General features: G+C 38.1%; 1 protein-coding gene across 8 annotated transcripts in view; it reads right to left on the bottom strand.

Moving 5' to 3' along the window:
- Positions 1–16,453, bottom strand: part of LOC140494648 (protein unc-13 homolog A-like) — a 425,496-nt gene that overhangs the window by 323,237 nt on the left and 85,806 nt on the right. The window lies entirely within an intron of this gene.

Raw genomic sequence — 16,453 nt, 5'->3', positions numbered from 1 at the left:
TTGCAACAGCTGTACAGAGCTGGCAGAAATCACACGACAATCATTTTCAGGATCCCTGATAAATTAAGTGTCAAATAAAAATAAAATGCTGGAGGAATTCAGCAGATCTAGCAACATCTGTGAAGAGAGAAGCAGATTCTTAAATGTCAGTCAGGTAGCTGATCCCAACAAGGGAATGTGGGCTGCTGTGTGAGGGGATGGAGAATGTGGAGTGAGTCCTTAAGCAGGAACAACCCTTGCTGCACATTATCCCTCCATACGAGAGAATGCCCAATCAAGGGGCATTTGGAAATTAATTCTACCCAAGGTTTGCAATAGGAGCATTCCATTTTACTCTTGTAGTCTAGGATTCTCTTTCTAAATGTCTACTTCTTTCTATATTTGGACTCAGTCTCAAAAACATCTTCAAAATTCACCACTTTAGCCTTCACTCACTTCCTCAACTCTTCTACTAATACCTTCCATGTCTAATTCCCATTTTGAAACACTGATGTTTTAAACACTTTAAGAGTACAAACTCACAATTCTAATGAATACTTCTGAAATTGTTGATTGTGCACAATCACACTAATTTGCTTTCAGGAGGATGACAGTTTTATTGCTATTATGAATGTAACAATTTATTGATCAGAAGGCTCGTTGGAATTTTGTGTTTGTTCCAATAATGCACCTATCAATGATGAAACACAGTGCCATGTCCGTTAGCAGAATAGTACACTAATGCCCAAGCTTGAAAAAGTATATAGCATAGACTCGAACACACATCTATTTCCAGTATAATTCATGTTCTCTATTTTACTTCAAGATGTGAATAAAGAATTGCTAAAAGTAGTGGTAGCAGCTATGACTAAAGTTTCCAGCAGAAACTTTTATTGTCACCAAGAATAGACAAGCAAAAACTCAATTTCCTTTCACAACTTCAGAAAGCACCGATTTTGTGATCCCATAATTTGCATATTGTAAACTTTCGCTGTTTTGATCAGAGATTCAGAATAATTGATTCGTTCTCCTTCATCAAATTGCAAAAAAAATGGCAGAGTATCCTTTTGTTGCAATCAACAAAACAAATTACCACCTATAATTTGGAGCACCATAACCTGAATAGAATTACAGTTTTATGATGAAACATAGTGTTCATACAGATATTAAAAAATGGGCTTCAAGAAATAAATGTTCAGTGCTACCCATATTTAGATTAATCCTGTTGTTTCACAGTAGAATACAAGCTTTCATTTATAGAATTCCTACAGTTGAACATAATTGAGTACAATCAATAAAATAAATTGAAAATTTCAAATAGAAATTCAAAATGCCCACAGCACTGAAGCCTTATTCCAATTTAAGTAAATATTTACATAATTATAAAACAAAGATCAGTGCATGCTGAAGATCTGAAACAAAAACAGAAATTACTGGAGGTTTGGCATTTGTGCAAGAGAATAAAGTTAATGTTTTGAGTCCAGTGACTTCATTAGAACTCGGCTCTATTTTTTGAAATAAATTATTATATTCAATGTTAAGGAAACACAAAAGAGTGTTTTGTTTTGAAGCAGGTACAATCACTTAAGAATACTGAAGCATCTTGATCGGCTGCCTTTGCCCCACAATGGTTTTCCTTGAAAGCCTGCAAATATAGTTCATACATGAAAATGTCTTCCTCACATAACAGCACAGTCCATTTAAAAGTCTCTGTCAAATGTACTTGTCAGCTGTCAGTAGGAATAATTCAAAAACAGCATAAAGAACCAGGAAGATGTAAAACAGGAAAGCTCATTACATTACGACCCTTCTTAGTGAACTATATGTATATTAATTCACTCATTGCACACTTCTCACTATATCATTTCAGCCATTCAGGAGAGAGATTTTAGAAAAACCTTTTCAATCTGTTTGCTAAATTGCCTACATAGTGCAGTTATTATTGTAACAATTAATCTTGGCAACGTTGACAATATTGGGTATTTTGTTTAAAGGTTAGAAATAACTGATTAAATTACACTGGTCCAGAATATGTCATATTTGCACAGCTTACACAGTAGGGACATCGCTAAGTATCATTAGCATCTATAAACAGTAACTAGATTTGCTTTTTAAAATCGAAAACTGCAGTGTTGGAAAAGCACAGCAGGTCAGGCAGCACCCAAGGAGCAGAAGAGTCAACATTTTAGGCATAAGCCCTTCTTCAAGAATGATTGGGCGAGGGGTGAGGGGGGCATGGAAGTAAGAAGAGGGCTGAGAAATAAATAGGAGGGTGAGTGTGGAAGGATGGCTGGTGGTGGCTGGAAAGTGATAGGTAGATGCGGGGGGGGGGGGTGATAGTGATAGGTCAGAGGGGAGGGTGGAGCAGATATGTGGGAAGGAAGATGGACAGGTAAGACAGGTCAAGGGTGGAAGTTGGACTGGAGTAGGGTCCTATCCTTGTTGCAGGTGGAGGGGTAGGGCTCCAGGGCAGAAGGTGGAGGAGATGCGCTGTATGGCATTGTTGATCATGTGGGAGGATAACTGCAGTTCTTGAAATAGGAGGCCATCTGGGATGTTCTAGAATGCAATTGCTCCTCCTGGAAGCAGATACGACAGAGGCAGAGGAATTGGAAATAAGGGACTGTATTTTTATAGGAGGAGAGGGGTAGGTGGAGCTGTAGTCCAGGTAGCTGTGGAAGTTAGTGCATTTGAATTTAATGTCCATATTGAGATGGACCAGGAGATGGAGACGGAGAGGTCCAGGAAGGGGAGGGAGGTATCTGAGATAGCCCAGGTGAACCTAACATGAGGGTGGAAGGTTCTTGTGAAGTTGACATCCTCTTGGAGGTTAAATATGCAATGCTACCCATATTCAGATTAATCCTGTTGTTTCACAGAGTGGTACAATCTTTCATTTATAGAATTCCTATAGTTGAATACAATGAGTACAAATCAATAAAATAAATTGAAAATTCCAAATAGAAATTCAAAATGCCCATAGCACTGATGCCTTATTCAAATTTAAATAAGTAATTACATTACTATAAAATAAATATGTGCATGGTGGAGATCTGAAACAAAATTGCTGGAGCACATTTGGCAGCATTTTCTTATAACTCAAGATCATAATAGAATGGAACAATCGCATTATATCAGAACCATTATGCATTGCTGAATCAAACTTTTACTGCATGAAGTACAGTTGGTTCTAATTAAGGCGATTGTTCCAAGATCGTACAAGAGTGGAACAATCGCATTATGTCAGAACCATTATGCATTGCTAAACCAAACTTCTACTGCATGAAGTACAGTTGGTTCTAAGTAAGGCAATTGTTCCATTCTTGTACGATCTTGCATTATAAGAAAATCGTGCAATAGCCATACCATTTAAACTCATGGGGCCAGAAAGGAGTTATAGCCAATACAGGTAAGGAAAATTTGTGTTCTAGAAATAACAGTCTAAATTCTTCAAACATGGTAAGTGTATAGAATGAGCTGCCAGAGAATGTGGTGGAGGCTGGTACAATTGCAACATTTAAGAGGCATTTAGATGGGTATATGAATAGAAAGGGTTTGGAGGGATATGGGCCGGGTGCTGGCAGGTGGGAGTAGATTGGGTTGGGATATCTGGTCGGCATGGACAGGTTGGACCGAAGGGTCTGTTTCCATGCTGTACATCTCTATGACACTATGACTATGTTAAAATCAATTTACACTGAAGAAACATGTTATAGAAGAACAGCCTGTAGTTTTATTTTCCAATTTCTGCTAAATTGTACTATTTCCAAAGTTTTAGAGTATTTATTTGTTTTTCTCCAGAAGCTTCAAATTTTGGTATTTTGATCATGCTGAGTTGCAAGCTCCTCAGGATTAATAATAAACCTGTTTGCAATAATCAGTGTACTAGAATTATTATGGGTTTACAATAATATATATACATTTTGAAAAGAGCATGAACTCAAAATCTTTTCAGTCTTAAATGAATTTAAAGACTTACCAAAACAGAAGCACAAAATAACTTAGCGACATCAATACAATGTATGAAACAAGTAGTCTACTTCTCCAAAACTGTGGCTGAAAGATTTTCTGATTTAAATAAGGTAATTAATAATTACAATAGTTTATTTTCAATAATAGCATTTACAAGTGAGAACTTTCAACATTCCTCAATTGGATAGAGTTTACTTATTAGTTAAGCTGATTTAAATTAGAGGTTCATCTAAACTCAATTACATCCAGAACCAAATATTTATGAAACCTAGATAACATAACAGCAAAAGTGCCACAATGTTACCAGACCACAGGGCTGTTCTCTCATCAGAGAGGCAGAGATGACTGGTTGCAGTTTAACCCAAAAGTCACCATGCCTCAGTAGGTTTTGTTCGAATTTAGTTAGTCGTAAAACAGTTCCCATTATCTCAGACAGAGGTCAAAAGTCAGTTCTTTAGTTTATGGTTTTATGATCAGTTTCATAGTTTAATCAAATGTAAGCTAAGGCTAATAATATAAAAAAAGGGTAAATGTTTTTACTCAAAGACTTTTTTTTATCTACATCTTAAAATGGCTCAAGCACTTGACAGGCCTATGGGTGTATACGTGTGCATTTGTGTGCGCATACCTTTGGATTTACTCTCTGTAGTAAACATTGTAGTCACTTTGATCCTTGCAGAAACATCAACTGACACATTTGGAATGTAGGATCATCACTGGGAAGTGACACTTCCTACTCTATCTAGATACACAGTTGTCCTTTCATGCTGTGTTACCTTGGTTAATATTTTAGATTAGATTAGATTAGATTACTTAGTGTGGAAACAGGCCCTTCGGCCCAACAAGTCCACACCGCACCCGCCGAAGCGTAACCCACCCATACCCCTACATCTATATCTACCCCTTACCTAACACTATGGGCAATTTAGCATGGCCAATTCACCTGACCTGCACATCTTTGGAGTGTGGGAGGAAACCGGAGCACCCGGAGGAAACCCACGCAGGCACGGGGAGAATGTGCAAACTCCACACAGTCAGTCGCCTGAGGCGGGAATTGAACCCGGGTCTCTGGCGCTGTGAGGCAGCAGTGCTAACCACTGTGCCACCGTGCCGCCCACTAATTTGTGGAGTTGGTAAGTTAAAAGGACAAGCTGTTACAAAAGGAATACTCTTAAAGTTATTGGCACGTCAAATACTGAATCAGGAGACAAGTGAAAATGATATCAATAAGGTGACAGCTGGCTGACAAGAAAACAAATCAGGAATTGAGTAAATGCTACCTAGCCAGTCCAATACTGACCATGAACTTCCCCACACGAAAAAGCCAATTAAAAAGGATGTCACAAATCATACACAAGAGTTCCCATCAAAAAGGGTTTTAAAAATTGTGAATCTTAGGAATTTAGTGCACAAGAAGGAAGTAAGAAAAACATCAGAAAAAAAAAAAGAGATTGAGAGACTTGTGCTAAGTCAAATCAATATCATGAATTGGCATCCCAAAGTTGCTCAAATGAAAAAGTGTTTTATTGAGAATTATTACTTTAAGTTTAATGAATTCTGTAAAACCTTTAACGTATTTGTACTTCCAACGAGTCTTAGAAACTAATCAAAACTGGTAAAACTTTAGATTGATTCTATCAAATTCGGTCTATAATCATAATTGAGTCGGTGTTTACAATTGAAGAAAACCCTAAAATCCTACAGGTGGGGGCTTAATTAAGCAACCTTCATCCAGGATGGTGTCAAGATTTTTGAATGTTGTTGGTGAAGCCCTCACCCAGAGAAAAAGAGGGCATTCTATTACATTCCTGACATGTATCTTGTAAATGGGAGACAGGTTTTGGGATGAGATAATTTGCTACAGAATTCTCAGTCTCTGACCCGCCTTTATTGCCAGTGTTTATATAGCTGGCCCAGTTCAGTTTTGAATAAATAAATGCAGATGAAACTCAATGGCAGTTACAGCTAAAACAATACATGAGCTCACCTGCAGAGATGACAATAGTTAACTTCCTGTCAATCAACTGAATAAATATTAAAATAAAATAACCTTATTGATCTCTTCATTGAATACAAGTATGTAAACTTTCAAACTGAAAAAGCCAGGAAGATCGATATGTTTACAACATCAATTCGTCTAAAGACACCGGGTATAGTTAAAACAGGAACCAATAGCATGATTTGCTAATTTTTCTGATGTAATTGTAAGCAGTGCAAGAAGGAAATCAATCTGGTCAAAAGCACATCACATCAAGTCTCTAATATTGCCCAATGTTCACAATAATACATATTTCATTTTCGTTACTTATTAGTGGTCAACTGTAAGAGCCTAGATTTATTGAGCATAAGCATCCCAGTAACAGCACCCCAACTATCATACTGGACAGAACAGTAGACTTTAACACTCAGCAGGCTGAGAGAGATTTGGAAGCTTAAGATTGGGTCGAGATGAATTATTCAATGTACTGAGGTTGTGAAAAAAACACTGTTCCTTGGTCCACATCTCATTTATTTCACTATTTCTACTTGCCTTTGAAGCTTTAGAATATAAATGTCTTAATAGAGGTGGAGGAGAGGAAATTAGCAAAATGGGAACAGAGATAAGGAAATGTGGTTATGTGGAAAGAATAGAAATGCTGAGATTATTTTTCCTAGAAAGAAGGTTAAGGGGTGAATCAATACAAACTTAAAGATCATGTAGTGTTACGAGACAATAAATAAGGAGTTTTTTTTAATATACTAGCAGATAATTGAGTATAGTTTACGAAATGGATTGGTGACAAGATTAATATTTGATCTGAAATATGCTCCCTAAAAAAAAGCAACAAAAGAGGATTCAATAGTAATTTTCAAAAAGGAAGTCAATACATACTGAACATGTGCATTCAGCAAGACAGGCAGTTGTCACATTGGACTGTTAAGTGGCAAAAGTCAAGATAATATATAATCCCAACTGCAGATCTTGGAACACCTTTGGCTATTCAATACCTGAGCCCTCAAGGACTGGAATCATTTTAAAAAGGGACAAAAGTACTGTCTAAAAAATGGCCACAGGGATCACCTAATTCATACACATTAACCAAGTTCCATCATACTGACGTGAATTTGATCAAATAAACCCAGGGCTGAAATTAACATTTTCCACAAGGGCAGTGAAACCAGTCAGCTACACCCCGAAAAAGGGTTCTCATCTTTTATTTTGATTTATACATTGAGAATCTTTATGTTTGAGATTAAATCTCACATTCAATTATCAAGCCTGAAAACAAGATTAACAGACATGAAATATAAAAGCAATTCCAAGGGGTTCTTTTGGCATGGATGGGAAATTGTTTGCGCAGATGTTTTTTCTTGGATGGTTTTGAGCTTTTGATGGAAAGGCACTCTATCCATAAAAATGGAGAGTATTCTATCACATTCCTAACCAGTGTCTTGCAGATGATTAACAGGCTTTGAGAATTAAGAGTTAAGTTATTTGCTCCATCATTTTTTTCAATAAATTTGTACGATGGGGCTTCACTGTCTGGTCCAGCATTTACTGTCCATGGGAAGATGCCTTCATGAACTGCTAAAGTCCGTGTGGCTTAGATACACCCATAATGCTCTTGGGGAGGAGTTCCAGGATTTTGACCCAATGACTGTGAAGGAATGGCAATATATTTCCAGAACTTGGAGAAGAAATTGCAGGAAGTGGTGATTTCCATTCATCTGAAATAAAGATTTTTTTTTAGAACATGAGGCACTCTCCAACTAAAATATAATTAATTACTTTTACTGTGTGGAATCAATTACAAGACTTTTGTGAGTGAAAGCAAAAATGTGAAATAGGAGCAGAAATGGACCATTTGCCCCCTTGAATCTGTTCTGCAATTTAATACAATCATTTAATAAAATAACACGATACCTGCATCCATTTTATTCCAATTTAGTTACCTGCACAACGTTAAAAGGAATTAGAATTCAGTACAAAAAGGAAGTTGAAAGAATACACAGTTCTGAATCCTTTGGATGTCCTTGAGGCATCCAAGATGGAAGAAGATGGAACTATGAATGCAGAACTGGACACAGGCTGAGAGGTCTCTCCCAAGTACTACTGAGTTTGACAGCACTAATTGAAAGAGAGAGAGTGTAAAAACAGATGACAAGAGATAATTGCAATAATTGTTACTGGTCCTTGTTCAAGAAAAATAACCAACTGTGGTTTCAGGTTAAAAACCTATGCCTCAAGGACATCCAAAGGATTCAGAATGGACTTTCACTGTACACTTGTAGTACCTGCATTGGAGCGACTCACCTAGAGTCATTTAACAGTAAATTCCACAGCCATGATCTCTAACACAAGGACAGTAGACAAATGACACAATGAAAACCAGCAAGTTACCCAGCGAAGTCACACACATTGGAACAATTTCACCATTCCTACATGTTGCTGAGTCAGAATCCTAGAATTCCCTGACTAGCAGCACTATGGGTGTACCTGTGCCATATGGTTTGTAGCTATTCAAAAAGGGTGGTATCACATTCTCAAGGTCAGTTAGGGATGGGCAATAGATGATGGTCTTGCCACAATGCCAATTTCCCATGAATTTTTAAAATAATTGTAGCATGACAGGGCTGGATAGGATAGATCTTTTAAACAGTGGCTGCTTTCTGCACTATATGATTTTTAAAATACCAGCAGAAATGAGACAGTACAGGCAAACTTTGGTATGATCTTGGTGAAGAGAAACAAGGAGATGATTAGAGAGATGGAGGTGCAAATGTGAATAAAACACAAAAGGGGTTTGGGTAATATCACAGTGGGATAGCCTACATAGTCATTGAAATGGGTAAAACCAAAATCTATTGGTAAGAAGTGTTTAAAAGTTAAAAATCTTTTAAATAATCAAATTTCACCATGCCAAAATAGAAATTCTCCAGTGAATCATATTCCCTTAAGTCTCCACCCACAACTTCCCAGAAATATGTTTACCAGTCATCATTCAAAATCTTGTTTAGTGAGTGAAAATACCTATGCATACCTGCCAGTGAATTAAAAGATAATGCACACCAGCTTTTCAAATATAAAATGTGTACAAAATCTGAGAAAATCCCATCTAACAAGGGAAACATTGAAAGGAAAGGAAGGTAGGAGATGCATTTCAATCAGCTTCTTTTATACAATTTCCTATTGCACTAGAATTCTGCTTAGTAACATCATGTCTGGAGGCAGTGTGTAAAGATTACATGCTGGAATTGACTGTTTATTAACAACTGTGTGGAGATGGGGGTGTAAATGTTAATCTGTGAAATGTATAGTTTTGGGTACACTGAAAAGGTCATCATGTACAATACATACAATGTGAATCATAAATGTATCCTTTATACAAAAAAAGTCGTCATGATTCTTTACCACTTAGGGCATTTTCATGAACAGTTAAGAAAATAATCAGCTGCAGAATGAAGCAAAGTATAGCTGATGCTTCAGTAAACCACACATTTAATAGATTCACTGTTTAATTCTACTGCCAACTGTTAGCAAATGTCATACCCACAACACAGTGTTCCAAGAACTGGGATTAGTTCATACTCTTATCTTGTGCTTCACATTTCTATCTCACGATCATGTTTGAGTGACTAATAGTGTAAGAATTTTAATAACAATAAAAAACTAATGAACATTATGTAAGATCATTTAGAGTATATACCGTAGAAACATGTGTTTGTCCAACGAGTTACTTCTAGCCTTTAGAGTCCCAGCAAGCCTGCTCCCATCATTTCTCAACTGAACCTATAATTGCGATCATCTATTCCCATCTCTCTCTCTCAGCTCGTGTATTTTTCTCTTTAATCATTTGCTTCAGTCACTCCCTATGGCAACAAGTTCCAGATTCTAACTACTCTTTGGTGAAGATATTTCTTCAGAATTTCCTAATTGGGTGGTTTGTGACTATTTTATATTGATGTTCTCTGTTATGACTGTCTTTCTATTTACTCTATCAATACTTATAAATTTTTATAAATCTACCTTTTATAAATTTTAGAGATCTACATTTGATCACCCGTCAATCTTTTTTCAGGGGTAAAAAGGGAACCCACTCATGTTTATAAAAAGATATTTATAAACATGAGTAGGCCATTTAGCCTCTCAAGCCTCCTCCACCATTCAACAGGATCACAGCTGATCTGACATTCTTCACATTAACTTTCATAGAATCCCTGTAGTGTGGAAACAGGCCATTTAGCATAAGTCCATGCTGACCCTCCGAAGAGTATCCCACTCAGACCCTTTCCCCTACCCTATTACTTTATATTTACCCCGACTAATGCATTAAACCTACACATCCCTGAACACTATGGGCAATTTATAATGGCCAATCCATCTAACATGCACATCTTTGGATTGTGGGAAAAAACAAGAGCAACCAAAGGAAACTCACAAGATACAGAGAGAATGTGCAACTCCAACAGATAGTCACCCAAGGCTGGAATCAAACCTGGTTCAGTGGTACTGAGAGACAGCAGTGCTAACCAGTGAATCATCATGCCACCCATAACTTTCCTAGCCTTTTCTGGATTCCCCTGCTGATCAAGAATCTCTCTTAGCCTTAAAATATACACAAAGACTCTGCCCCCACAGGTTTCTGTGGCAAGGAATTCCAAATACTTTCAACTCTCAAAAGAAATTCTTCCTCATCTCAATGATAAATTGTCACCTTTTTACTTTCAGACAATGCCCTTTGATCCTAGACTCTGAGAAAATATCCTCTCAACATTTACCCTGTCAAGTCCTTTAAGAATCCAAAATGTTTCAATGAGATCACCCTTCATCTTTTTAAACTCCAGTGTGATGAATTCCCAACCTGTTTAGCCTTCGCTCATCCTTCCATATCAGGGATAATCCTAGTGAACTTGCTCTGAACTGCATCCAATGAAATGATTTTTTTCTGAAATAAGGGGACCAAAACTGCTCACAATATCTCCAAATGTGGTCTCACCAACACTTTGTACAGCTGCAGAAAAAAAACTAACCCCAGGAACTAAGGATGACAATTCCATTAGCCTTCCTGATTAATTGCTGCACCTGTGTGCTAGCTTTGCATTTCATGCACTAGTAACCCAAAGTGCCTTAGTGTTGCAACTTTCTGCCACCTAAATAATATTGTTTTGATCGCTTCCAAAATGAACAAATTTGCATTTTCCCACATTATGCTTATTTTGCCAACTTTTTGCCAACTTACATTACATCTTTCTGTAAACTGTTTGTATCATCCTCACAATCTGCCTTTTTGCCTTCCAAAAGACCTTTGACAAAGTGCCACACAAGAGGCTGCTGCAGAAACCAAAGATGCATGAAATTACGTGTAAAGTATTAGCATGGATAGAGGATTAGTTAACTAACAGGAAGCAAACAATGGGGATAAATGAGTACTATTCTGGTTGGCAACCAGTAACTCGTGGTGTGCCTCAGGGATTAGTGTTGTGACCACAATTATTCACAATTTACATAGATGATTTGGAGGTGGGTACCGCATGTAGTGTGTCATAGTTTGCAGACAACACTAAGATGAGTTGTAGAGCAAAGTGTGCAGAGGACTGTGAAATTTTACAGAGAAACATAGATACATTAAGTGAGTGGGCAAAGGTCTAGCAGATGGAATACAATGTTAATAAATGTGAAGTCATCCATTTTGGTAGGAATAAGAGTAAAAAGGATTACCTTGAATGGTAAAAAGTTGCAACATGCTGCCATGCAGAGGGACCTGGGTGTCCTTGTACATGAACAACAGAAGGTTGGTCTGTAGGTACAAAAGGTAATCAGGAAGGCAAATGGAATTCTGTCTTTCATTGCTAAATGGATTGAGTTTAAAAAGCAGTGAGGTTATATTGCAGCTGTACAGGGTACTGGTAAGGCCACACCTGGAGTAGTGCATGCAATTTTGGTCTCCTTACTTGAGAAAGGATGTACTGGCACTAGAGAAGGTTCACTAGGTTGATTCCAGAGTTGAGGGGTTGCCTTATGAGGACAGACTGAGTAGAGTGGATTATATTCATTGAAATTTAGAAAAATGGGGGGGGGGGGGGGAAGTGGGGGGAGGGTGGCGAAATCTTACAGAAACGTATAAATTATGAATGGAATCGATAAGATTGATGTAGAGAGGATGTTTCCACTGGCAGGTCAAACTAGGACGAGAGGGCATAGCCTCAAAATTAGGGGGAGCAGATTTAGGACTGAATTGAGAAGGAACTTCTTCACCCAGAGGGTTGTGAATCTATGGAATTCCCTGCCCAGTGAAGTAGTTGGAATGCTACTTCAGTAAATGATTTTGATGCTAAGACAGATTTTTTCTGAATAATGAAGGAATTGAGGGTTTCGGTGAAAGGACGGGTAAGTGGATCTCAGGTCACGAAAAGCTCAACCATGATCTTATTGAATGACGGAGCAGGCTCGAAGAGCCAGATGGCCTGCTCCTGCTCCTCATTCTTATGTACATATTTATGTGTTTTCTGCAAAATATCTAATATATGATTCTGTTTTATTCTTGACAAGAACCTCAATAGCTTTATTAATCCACTGTTCTCTAATCTGTACCCTTCACTCTAACAGTAACATAATGACTCTGCATTATCATTATCACACTTTTGAAAGCCTCCCACTTATGAAATGTCCCTTGACCTATAAACAATTTAACTCAATTAATTTTGGAAAGTTCTTGTCTCATACCATTAAAATTTGCCTTACACCAATTAAAAACTTTAATTTTTATTGATGGCTTATTCTTTTACCTAACTATTTTAAAACTAATCGAATTATGATTACTACACCCAAAATGTTGCCCTACTATCGCTTCAGTCACTTGCCCTTATTATTACCAAAGAGACGGTCAAGGTTTATTCCTTCTCTGGTAGGAATATCAACAACAGTCAAACACAGTTGTTTTAAAGCTGAGACTTTCATTCTCAAACTGAATATTAAATTATCAAGTGATGATCACTACTTCCTCAACAATCTTCTACACAGAGGTCATTTATTAAACCTGCCTCATTATCCATTACCAGATCAAGAAAGCCTGCTCCCTGGTTAGCTTGATGAGATATTGCTCGAGCAAACTAATACATTCTTTGAATTTGTCATCATGGCTATCCTTCCCAAGGTTATTAACCCAATCAACATGAAGATTAAAGTTACCCATAATTATTGCTGCATTTTTAAGATGCTCCTATTATTTGTGGAATTATAGCCTTTTCCAGACTGCCTACTGTACAGGGCTCTGTAATTACTCCTCCCAACACCTTATTTGCATTTTTTAAACTCCTGCTCAAATAGACTCTACATCAACTGAGCCTAGATCATTCTCACTACTGTCCTCATTCCATCTCTTGATAAGAGTGCTAACCCCACTACCTTTTCCACCCTCCTACCTCTCCAAATAGCCTTCAATGTTAAGTTCCCAGTTTTGATCTCCTTGTAACCATGTTTCTGTAATCGCTTGAGATCATATTCATTTACCATTATTTGCAATCAGTTCATCTACCTTATTCCGAATGCATCATACATTAAGCTACAAAGTGAAACAACTTCAAGGAAGGTGGTAAAAATCAAAAAAAAGGAACAAATGAGTACAAGGCTAAGTAAATAACAGGAAGATGGACAGACTAGTTAGTGGAAAGGAAGGAGGCAAGAGAGACCAACAAACCGATGATCTCAGACAAAGTAATGAATAACATCAGTGAGCTCATCACTTTAACATTGGAGGAGAGGGTGAAAGGAGTAACAGGAGTATATATGAGATGATGCTGCTCCTTTAACAAGATTATGTTGTCCTTGGTTCTTTTTCAGGAGATCATAAAGACACAGATTCCAAAATGTCTGAGGTTGATCTACTTGAATAAGCTTTTAAGTTTCTGTACAATGAAAGGGGAGTGGCCAGTTCTCCCAGCTCAGCTTTTCCTTGGTTTGGGTTTCACAAACCATCAATTTTGAAACTGCTGGACCCAAAGAAGCAGGTCCATGCTAATCTTCTCTCTCTGACATCTCTCCTGTAAGACGCTGTGTTTGATTTTACCTTCTATGCCAACAGGTGTTTATGGGGATTGTGCAAGTAGTTGGAACAGCATCATTAAGTTGGGATAGTTTGTTGGGCTCTTGGATAGGTTAAGTTATTCTGTATTCTGTTCTCTTTTGTTTGTGTTTCATTCAGTAATCTTGCAAATAAAATTCTGTTTTGTTTAAAACTAAGTGGCTGGGCCAGCTGCATCACTCTGGAATACGTACTATACACAATGAGCAAGGTTAGGGTCTGGGTCACTTTCTTGAAATGCCTAAATTTGATGAGAAGGATGCGAAAGCCTTTTTCATCTCATTTTTCATCTCATTTGAAAAAGGTGTCTGACCAAGTGCAGTGGCTAGTCACCATGCAGATTTTGTTGATCCAAATAAAACTTGTACGTAGAGCTAGTAGGGTATTCACATCAGTATCAGAGGAAGTATCTGGGGCATATGAGGTGGTGAAGAAATCCATCTTAAGTGCATATGAGCTTCTGCCAGTAGCCTACAGACATTTCAGGAATCTAAGGAGGGACCCTGATCAAATCTACATTTACCTTGTTTGATCCTTTCAAACTCATCTTGATAAGTGGATAAGGACATTAAAAATACAGCAAACCTATGACACTCAGAGAGATGATTATTTTGGAGGAGTTCAAAAATTCATTTCTTGAAGTAGTGAGAACTCATGTTGAAGAGCAGAGAGTTAATGGCAAGATTAGTTGCTGAAATGGCTGATTATTATGAGTTCGTTCATAAATCAAATGTTTGGCTTCCAAATTCAATCTCAACCCACGAGGGATAGAAATTGGGGAAAAGAGAAATCCTCACATGGAAAGGGAAAGGTAGATCTCATTGAAGGTCATAAAGATAACTTATCACAGGGTAAAAAGGAAACCCATGAAGGGAAAAGAGAATCTTCAATGTTTTCACTGCAATATAGTAGGCCACATGAACTCAGTGTTGGTGGGTTCAGAAAAGCACTGGGAAGCCAGATGTAGGAAAACAGGATAAGCCAATGAATTTTGTTGGAGTGGTAATGGAAAGCACAATGGAGGCTAGAAAGCTGCACCAGAATGTACAGCCTGGTCAGAGGTTGGTTAAGGAAGAAGTGCCAGATCTTCTTAAACCCTATACCTGCCCTCTAAAAGGTAGAGTTTACTCACAAAGGCCAGGAGCAGCAGGTAAAGAGATTACAATATTAAGAGATACAGGATCTTCTCAATCTTTGATGTTGAAAGATGAGGAGATATGTATCTCTGATTACTATTGCCAGAAAAGTTACTAGTAATGGGAATCACGGTGAGACAAGAAATGCTCAATTATAGAGTGAGGTTAGAGTGTCAAATGAAGAGTGGAGAATTCGTGGTAGACGTACTGGACAAACTCTCAGCTCCAAGAATACGAGTTGTCCTTGCTAATAATATAGCCAGTTCACAGGTAGGAGTGCTGCCTTCTGTGGTTGAAAAGCAAATGGAAACTCATGCAACTGAACTACTGCAGGACACACATCCTGGGATTTTTCTCGACTGTGTGGTAACAAGGTCACAAGGTCACCATTGAGTCATACAGAAACAGACCCTATGGTCCAACTTGTCCATACTGACCAGATATCCTAGCCTAATCTGGCCCCAGTTGCCAGCACTTGGCTCATATCCCTCTAAACCCTTCCTATTCATTTACCCATCCAGATGTCTTTTAAATATTGTAATTGTACCAGCCTCGTCCACTTCCTCTAGCAGCTCATTCTATACATGCACCACCCTGTGTGAAAAGGTTGTCCATGAGGTCCCTTTTATATCTTTCCCCTCTCACCCTAAACCTATACCCTCTAGATCTGGGCTCCCTTACCCCAGGGAAAAGACCTTGTCTACTTATCCTATCCATGCCTCATGATTTTATAAACCTCTAATAAGGTCACCCCTCAGCCTCCAATGCTCCCGGGAAAACAGTCCCAGCCTATTCAGCATCTCCCTTTAGCTCAAATCAGCCAATCCTGGCAACATTCTTTAAATCTTTTCTGAACCCTTTCAAATTTCACAACATCTTTCCTACAGCAGAGAGACCAGATTTGCACGCGGTATTCCAAAAACGGCCTAACCAATGTTCTGTACAGCCACAACATGAACTCCCAACTCCTATACTCAATGCTCCAACCAATAAAGAAAAGCATACTAAACTTCTTCACTATCCTATCTACCTGTGACTCTACTTTCAAGAAGCTATGAAACTGCACTCCAAGGTCTCTTTGTTCAGCAACACTCCCCAGGACCTTACCATTAAGTATCTGTTCTGTTCTGATTTGCTTTCCAAAATGCAGCACCTCGCATTTATCTAAATTAAACTCCATCTGCCAATCTTCAGCCCATTTGCTCATCTGATCAAGATCCCATTGGAGTCTGAGGTAACCATTTTTGCTGTCTACTACACCTACAATTTTGGTGTCATCCGCAAACTGACTAACTATACCTCTTA

The sequence above is a fragment of the Chiloscyllium punctatum genome, chromosome 24 (genome assembly GCF_047496795.1).
Source record: "Chiloscyllium punctatum isolate Juve2018m chromosome 24, sChiPun1.3, whole genome shotgun sequence".
Lineage (NCBI taxonomy): Eukaryota > Metazoa > Chordata > Chondrichthyes > Orectolobiformes > Hemiscylliidae > Chiloscyllium > Chiloscyllium punctatum.
This window is presented reverse-complemented; position numbering and strand designations above follow the sequence as displayed.